At 38.0% G+C, this 8,904-nt stretch overlaps 1 protein-coding gene across 8 annotated transcripts in view; it reads right to left on the bottom strand.

The window, feature by feature from the left end:
• Positions 1-8,633, bottom strand: part of LOC111267933 (phospholipid phosphatase 3) — a 60,855-nt gene extending 52,222 nt beyond the window's left edge. For 2 of the 8 annotated variants that reach the window (XM_022846541.2, XM_022846543.2), the window contains exon 1: positions 8,407-8,621. The gene's annotated coding sequence lies outside the window, so the exon portion shown is untranslated. Of the gene's footprint in view, positions 1-4,463; positions 4,845-8,290; positions 8,382-8,406 lie in introns of those variants that run through there. The other 6 variants (XM_022846540.2, XM_022846542.2, XM_022846545.2 and 3 more) reach the window with 6 other exon arrangements.
• Between the last annotated feature and the right edge of the window lie 271 nt (positions 8,634-8,904).

The raw sequence follows: 8,904 nt of genomic DNA, 5'->3' as shown, positions 1-8,904 counted from the left end.
ACTATATGCCACTTGCAGACTAAATTGGAAACTATGTAAAAAATGGCTCTCCCGTAAATTCTACGATAAATAAGGCATGGTTGGGGAGAGACAAGGTGAGAGACTAGCGTCACGCCAGAGAGAATTCTAATTCGGAGGCAGTATCTGGTCGGTGCGGACTTAAGCTGATGACAAAGTACTTGCAACGTACATCAAGAGCATATGGTAATAAAATACGCTCGCCGAAAATGAAACAGTAAATGCAGCTTGCTATCCCAAGCTCCTCAAGAAATTCATGCATCGTTGACACGACAATCGAAAGCATGTAATTTGTTGAGAACGCCAGACATCATCGCCATGCCTCAATTACTTTCTAGATTGAGCGAAAGATTACCCAACGTTGCTTTCCACCCGCCTATGGTTCCTCTCTAGGTCTGTGTAATTACGCAAGTTTTGATGCTCTAAAAAGGGCAAGTGATGAATATGGATATCCTACTATTAATTTACTTCGAGATAAAGAACCATAGATAGAGAAACTACATAGGAAAACGCGACAATGTAGGATATGGCTCTACAGAAACCGCAGAGCGCTAAGACGCGCGTACCAAAAACAAAGGAGAATACGGCAAACACGTATTAAAATCATCATTTAGCTCACCTAGTTCAAAAGTTACTAAATTTTGGATTTGCTTGTGATAGTATACATATATGTGTGTGTGTCATAGCATGTGGGTGACAATATAATTCTGAAGCACTCAAAAGTGCTAACATGTAGTTGGGTCGTTTCTATAATTGGTGACGGTCCTCGGCGGCTCGAATAGAAAACTTTCGTTAATAACTGCTGTCGCTAGTGATTTAAAAGTATATTACCCGAATTTAACTCATACCAGTATAAAGCTACACTTACTAATTTGGCATGCGTTCCGGCTGCAGCCATATGGATTACTCAGGGCTAAAAACCCCAGGAGCTTGTTGCGGGAATCCCGTTACATACAATCAAATATAACACGCCCTCCAGAGTCAAAAGTGTTACCTTTTCTACATTTATTCGAGTGTAATGATTACTGTCGGATTACAGTTACATATCAGTTATCTCTGAAGGGTGCCAAACAGTCATGTCGTTCATATGCCTTTATAAACCACATGCTGGCGTACAAACCTACTTTTAGCACTCGACTTTGCTCCACGCTTTCTTTCTCGTAATGCTCTAGTGCTTATCGCGGTTTTTTACCTAGATATGTACTGTTGCTCTTAATCGTGGAAATAATATAATTAGTAGAGTCTATAAGCGATATTGCGATAAGGGTGCGATTGCGCAAAAACCCCGTTATCTTAAGAGCAACTGCGTTGCAATTTAGACTAAATCAACAACAATTATAGACGAAATGAATAGTATTCCAACTGGTAGTGAGCCCGGGAAACTGAATATTCTACTCGATCGCTTAGCGAAAAATGTAAATAGGTCTTATCCAGTGGATTTGCCCGTACTCGACAAAGTCCTTAACTAGAGGCTCGTCTCCTCATTATTTTTTGAGAACTACCATTTTTCAGACTATTCAAAAATATATTTTAGTGTTAATCGAAAACTTTAACGGTACTAGTGCACTCATGGGGGATTCTCAAAACCCAACTCTCCGACATGTATTTTTGAAAAGTACCATTTGGCTCAACGAAATATTATTCGCAGCCCAAAAAAGAAACTGCGTGTAATATTCGACTGAATCCGACTGCTTCGTTCCATCCTATATACCAATGAATAGAGATATCGAAAGCTAAAAGTACAAAAAGCAAGGGTTTCGGCGCCGAACTATACGCTTTACCAAGGTCAGGGCCATCATGGACCAGCTTAGAGCTTAAAGTGTGCTATAGCTTCGGTAAATGCCGACACTTAATAGCCTTTTAAAGCACTTAAACGGTCTGAATAGAAGTCTCCCTGACTGAAGTTGTCGGACTTCTAAGTCTGTAAAGAAGACTGGATTTCAACACTTCATAGTACTAAGCTAAAAGCAGCTCAAAATCCGGCGAGCGAGTAGAACCGCTGATTTCGATTTGATTTGTAAGGTGATGCTAACATCGTTATTGTTACCCCGCCTCATATTCATCGTCGTCAGATATCGCCTATGCACATCGTATGTTAAAAAAACATGCGGGAGCAGTGCAACTAAAAGTTGTGGAACATACCGAACATATTGCATAATCCTAGAAATTTCGGCATTATTTATACGTAAGGCCGCGATTAAGCTAAATGTAGTAGCGCGTTTTTTTAGTCGCAGTGACAGGAACGGTAACAATATATATACAGAACTTGTGAGTCATCGAAAAATCACTAAAATGTCCCCAAAGGGAGAAGGCCTAAGCTGTGGTATACGTAATGCTGTTGCCCTAGCTAAGTGTACACATTAAGGTTTTACAGCCTATAAAAAATAAGATATTCAAAGCTTATGGCAAAAGCTGTTATAACTGTCTAATATATGTTTACAACTATGCACGTATACTAAATATACAGAAGTCGATAAACAAACCAAAATCAGCAACTTCCTGGGTTTTTAGTCATAATGCAGTGCGTATGTGCCTTGATAAGATTCTCAGAAAATTATTGCAATTTTACATCTTGAATAAGCAAATATACGATCGAAAGCGGCAACATGCTACAGAATCTCAATTCGGTTAAGTGTTCCTTTTTTATTAACTTTCCGTAATGACCTCCTGACTCTTCGGTGAATATCCTCTGGTACCGGAACCAAAAACTTGCGATATGCTGTGCTTATGACTGTTTCCCTATTTGGACCTACATCAATACATATTAGACTAATCGCTTTACGTGTCTTGTAGACTAACAAAAAAATCGAATTCCAAGATATAATCGTAAAAAGCAAACTCCCCGCTTGCTCGATGGGGCGCGAACTTAACTAGAAAGATAACATAGCTCGGTTTACCGGAAAGGTATGACAATATACGGTGCTTCTTCAAGTGCCCTTTAATTACGCTAACTTTTATTCTCTAGTGTAGCGGAAACGTTTTGCAAGTACAGCGACATCGGAACCGCCCTGTAAGGTTAAGCGACAATATTATATTCTTTTGAAACGAGTTTATCAAGTGGTTCGGAAAAACAGCTAACGGAAAAAATCTGCTTTATTGCAAATTAATAAACACTTCCAGAAGGTAAATTGTTGCTGTTTGATTGACACAGCAGTAAATGTGTACACCGAATTTTTAATGACTTGGGTCAGCGTTCTAGTTTCAACTAACTCATGGGAAATGTATGTTACTCTAAAAGCTTTTAAAAACGGTTTTTAGGGTGGCACCCTTAGTTTTATTGGAAATTTCTACGAGGGAGATCCCATAAGCACTGGAAAATATAAAGGGCCCGCTCTAAAGTTTTGCTAACTTGTAGTTGTCAAAGCATTACTGATTCTTGTCCCTTTGCCTTCTATATAGGCAGCCTTTTAAAGTAAGGTAACCTGCATTATGTTTCGCTTCGACATTAAAAATGATTCTTGAGAATATGTCCCATTTACGCTTGCATATAGCTATGATCTATTTTCAACCTAAAATGCCTCATAACTTTTCGTTCTGGCTTTGTTGCTGCGGGGGAGTGGAGCTTAGAAGACATCGAAGCCAATCATAGTAGACATATGGTTCTAATTATCGACCGTTGGCGGAGAAAATTTAGAATTTTTGAGAAATACGCAAAATTTAAATCTGCTGTAGAAAGTTACATATATCTCACGGAAACCATTATGCAATTATTATGTGGTATGTGGATGATTAGAGTCGCCACAACTCGTCTGCTTTAAAAAAATTGTCTATCTATTAATCAACTTACAGCGTCATTATGTATACATCCTCTCCCGCTGTTCATTATTATAATTCAGTTTCGCTTTTCTATTAGTTGTTTTTTATCTTTCATGTTTAGAAATATCATTTAACAGCTTGTTGCTGGAACTGTATTTGTGCAATAGTCATATATTTAAGTCTGCGTCCAGACGTAATACAAATTTTTTTATTTATGCATTGCTATAGTATTGTTGCTGTCTATATTTTAGCGATCGTATCACAGTGGGATCACTGATGTACATAATCTCTTCTTCTTTAATTGCTAAAATTTTTATAGGATTTCTCGGATTAGAACACCATGTTCTGCGAACGTGGTTGCGAAGGCATGCGGACATCAAGTCCTTTAGAACTGTCATTCTTAGGGTTTTCTAGTGATGGGCTACCTGGAGCCAAATCTGGCTATAACGAAACTAATCATCTTTAATATGTCAACTCGGCAGGTCGATGATAAGTCCTTTTCAGGTCCCCAGCTAGTCGACAATTCGTACTGCATTAACACGCTTTCTCTAGTTTATTAGGCAGCGTAGGCAGACAATCTTCAGTCTGTAAGCAGGCGCAGCCTATATATGTGCAATTCAAATTTGAAACACCTAAAATAATGTAAGACTAATAACAAAAGACGTGACTCCTTAAACAAGACATCTTACGTAATTATCAAGTTATTATAACGTCGTCACAAGTATTAGTCACACCACAAATGATACAGCTTTCTTTGCGTAGTAATCCATTTGCATGTTTCAAAATTTCTCTCATGAATTCCTTCACTGATTTGAATGACCAAATCTCACAAAGCAACAAACTCCAGCTTGATCGTACGCCGCAAGCAAAAGCACGTCTACTCGATTCGTTAACCAACAAGATAATCTCGAAGGTAGCAGCACAATAATACGAGCGGTTAATGACGAACAGAAATAGGTGTTTGCTAGAACAACTTTTTGAAAATGAGTATTACGAGATAGATCCTGCGTATTTTATCCACTAAAAACAAATCGTTTGAAGTAAAAAGGTCGTCTACACGAATTGTGCGGCTCTAGCAAAATATAGCTTTCTGCGTCTCATTCTGGATCACTTGAGCCGCACAAGATCTTTGTCCTTATATGGGATGTGCATAACACAACGGTGGCAGCAACACCGTCTCGTAAATAAGATAAGAGGACCCTTATTTGACCTCTTCACCAGAGCCTGTGGTAGCATACCACCGAGACGGTTATTAAAGTCAGTTTGTCATTCTCGTCTTCTAAAAATGTGTACACAAGGATTTAATAACCTGTAGCAACAAAAGTTGAGTTTTATATTTTTTTTTATATTGATGATACTTTGAGGCGAAGATTTTAGCATAAATCCCGCAATAAAACCAAATGTTCTAATAACCTATTCCACATACTCCAGAGCAGTGCGTATGTCGTCGGCAACCCCTATAAAGTTAGCAGTACATCCGCATAAAGGATGGTACATGTCATTCGTGAGACACATAAGTGATAACCAAAAATTAATTAGAAGGAAGAAGATTTAACCGAAAAATAGCAAAAAAAAAGAATACAATAGGTAAACACCCTAATATGCATTGCGATTACGTGGGAAGAGTTAAATGGTGAATATATTTTAAGATAATGAGAGCCGAACGTAAATGAAAGATGTGACAGCATGTTCGCTTAACCATTGTCAAATATGATAGGATATTTGATACATTTTAACCTGTCCACAGTATTAGGATATCGCAGCCCGTGTTTTAAACTTTACGGAAAATGGTATGTTTATGTTTTTGTCCTATAGTTCTCAAGATAAATGTCAAAAAGCTGTTATTTATTGGCTCTCCATCTCGCTATATACACTTTATACATGTCTTTTCATGGCTCGTAATACCTAAGTATCTGACAAAGAAAACAAACCCACAAAGGGATCTCCGAAGAATTCTGACTCACAATACAGCTTCTCGTGCTTACTGATTTATATACTAAATGATTTACCTTATTAAATTATACGATGCAGGTGATGAACTATCGTCTTTACGATTCGATATTTCTTACTAGCTGGTCTAAATAGTTCGATTTAGCTGTTTTCTTTTTGCCGATATAAAACTAACATCCACACAAACTGCCAGATTAATAGGATCGGTGTTGCAAGATAATAATCGTAGTAGAAGAACTAATTTCTAAAAATTGCTTAAACTCATGGCTTTCCTGTTTTTCTGAAAACGGAAATGATAAAGGATTCGTTTAACACCTAAGTTGTGCACTCTTTGAGGCTTTTTGTGTTTGATAAATTGGCATGTAACTATATACATTTTTGAAAAATTTAATTTATAAAGTTACGTGTATGAAAAATAATACAAATAATACAGAAAGTTAGTATCGTCAATTCATATCTGGTTAATGATGTGTCATGTGCTGAAAAGCACTTTTCTTTTTTTCAGGAAATGGTACAAGAATCTCAACTTACGTGCTGGGCATACAGTTAAATACAGTTAAACGGTGCTTTTCGAGCTATAATGCATATATTATCATTGCACCTCAAATACATCCACAAATAGAAGATACACAACTGTATAAGTTTGGTAGCGGAGAGTAACTTCCATAAAGACAAACATTTTCTAGGCTGATTGTGATTGCGTATGACGCAGTATCTTAGAACTTAAAATAGAAAATAAAACTTAAAATCTATTTCGATTCAACTTGGCGTCAAATGTCTCGAAAAGTGGACATTGGTGGCATATTTGGTACTGTTATTCCAGACATTGATAAAAAAAAATAGCCAAATTTGGATCAAGTTTTCGATAGGTTCTCCGTAGAAATCGTTTTCGAATAAAGATTAACAACAACACCAATGCCATTAGAAATAAGACTAATCATCATTGTTTTGTGAATAGTTTTTGTGCATGTAACAACAAAATTTGATGCGTCACTTTTTGGGGTGATTGCAGTCAATCACAAAAGGAAATGAAATAATTATAAGCCTTCCTGAAGAGCGTCCCCATTAAACGAGAAGTCATATTATATCTAAACTACTATTATGTACAGAGCAGGTGTTGGGTTAAGAAGAACTGCAGCCATACAGAATCAACGCGATCCTATTTACTATATTGTTACGACATATTAAATCGTAAAGTCCTATGTTACATAACGGTACTTCATTAGAGTTAACCGTTCTTACAGGTTCACTTATAGGTTATTAATCACCAGCTAACGACAGATATTATGCAACCTCTATGAATAAAGGAAGTTCGGCAATCGGGTGCTATTATTACTCTGAAAACGCAGGCGTTGAGCAGATAGCTTTAGAGCTAGGAAAAGCCTTTTCGCGCCATGTTTTGCAAAACTGTTCTTGGCCAACAAGCTCTATCTAACCGACCGTTGCCTTTGTATGCGTTAAGCTTTCCAATCTCCGGAATCATCTTGAATCGATAGCGCTATATTTAATCACTGGCGCATGTGGTAATGCCTGTACTATAATATGAAGTTTAGTATATTCGTTTAATAAAAAAAGTATATAACACCCATATGCCATTCTGACATTTAAAATTACTATCCTATCAATGACTACAAAGTCAGTGGGAGGCACAGATCAGCATGTACAATATTAGATCATCAGTGGACAGCTATGTAGGATTAATTTTACAAAGGAATGTAAAGTAGAAATTGCCGCACTCGACAATTGCTAAAGAAGAACATAAAGACACATTGACGTATTTTACGTACAATTGCTAATTAATAGTTGAAGGCGCTTCTAGAAGGGAGCCTGCGAAAGAACGAAGTATTCATAATCGCTTGTCGTCGAGTAAAAATGTTAATTTTTCAAGTACCCTTTTTCAAGCAAACTACATTAACATACGCTCGTTTTAAGTGAGTATTTACAATTTCACGTCGTTGCTTGAAATTCATAGCAACCATCACTTGTCACTCGCTTTTCGTAATAGTTTTGTCACATTGACACACAGTGACAGCGCTCTGGTACCAATCATTAAAAAATGACCATGTTGAACAATGGATTCGCAGCGAAAATTCAATGGATCAGTCACAAAAAAGAAAGGGATTATTTTAAGTATTCGTGACACTTGTATAATTGTAAAGTACCTAGTTACTACAGATCCAACGACCAACTAGTTGAATAGGAACTTGGCGATGCGTTGTTCACAGGTGTTGAAAAGAACATCTGTTCCCACCCGACATAGAGAGCCACAGCAAGATGATATATTTAGACATTGGTGGTGGAAACATACCGCTCTACTTTTAGGAACAGGCTATCGAACAAAATGGATGAACAAACGGCAGGGCGAAATCAGGCCATATTCATCTTCGGGCAACGGTAGGCGCGAGCTTGAGAGCTCAAGACTAATATCATAGACGTTAGCAGAGAGTAAAGTTTGTCTAACAGTGATAATATAGCTTAATCGAATCATACTTGAAGAAGGTTCACATCGCACCTTAACGAGCGAAATACATCTAAATTTAGTGAAGGGTTCCGTGTATGTGCTTACCTAGGAATATATTCTAGCAGTCCTATCTAGGCCGCTGCTGATGAAGATGCTTAAGCAGTTGACAGCTAAGTGTAGGCATCAGTGATGTGAGATTTTGCTGTGGCTACATTACCAACCTGATCAAGCGTGTTGCAGTCAGAGCTTTGTCACAGGCCTTTCCATTAAGGTGTCGGAGATGAGATGCCGCAGAGTTACCGTTGCTATTCGTTCGGAGGTACTGCACCACCAGCACTCACCAGCTGCTACCGGGAGAGGGGCGTCTTTCGACGGCCCGTCTCGATTCGATTTTCAACAGCGTCGATAACAGCGCTTATAACATCACAAAACAGAGCATGCCATCTCGCTCGAAACATGCCACTAACAACAGCACCGCCAGTAGTAGTAATCAACAATAGGAACTGCATTGTCGCACCAGCCGTATCAACAAAAGAGGGAAGTCAACGTAAAACAGATAGTACATGCTTGTTTCATAGGTTTACGTTATGAACAGCAGAGTGCCCGTACATTTTATGGACACAACTCTTTTCTACGCTTGTAAATTGTATTGTGGTTGGTGTCAGTTATTATTCCGTGGGACTAAGATGTCAGTGGAAGCCATGGTCACAACATTGATT

This window comes from Varroa jacobsoni, unplaced genomic scaffold (genome assembly GCF_002532875.2).
Source record: "Varroa jacobsoni isolate VJ856 unplaced genomic scaffold, vjacob_1.0 scaffold_1243, whole genome shotgun sequence".
In the NCBI taxonomy this organism is placed as follows: Eukaryota; Metazoa; Arthropoda; class Arachnida; order Mesostigmata; family Varroidae; genus Varroa; species Varroa jacobsoni.
Note: the sequence above shows the minus strand (reverse complement) of the source record. Positions and strands in the feature narration are given on the sequence as shown.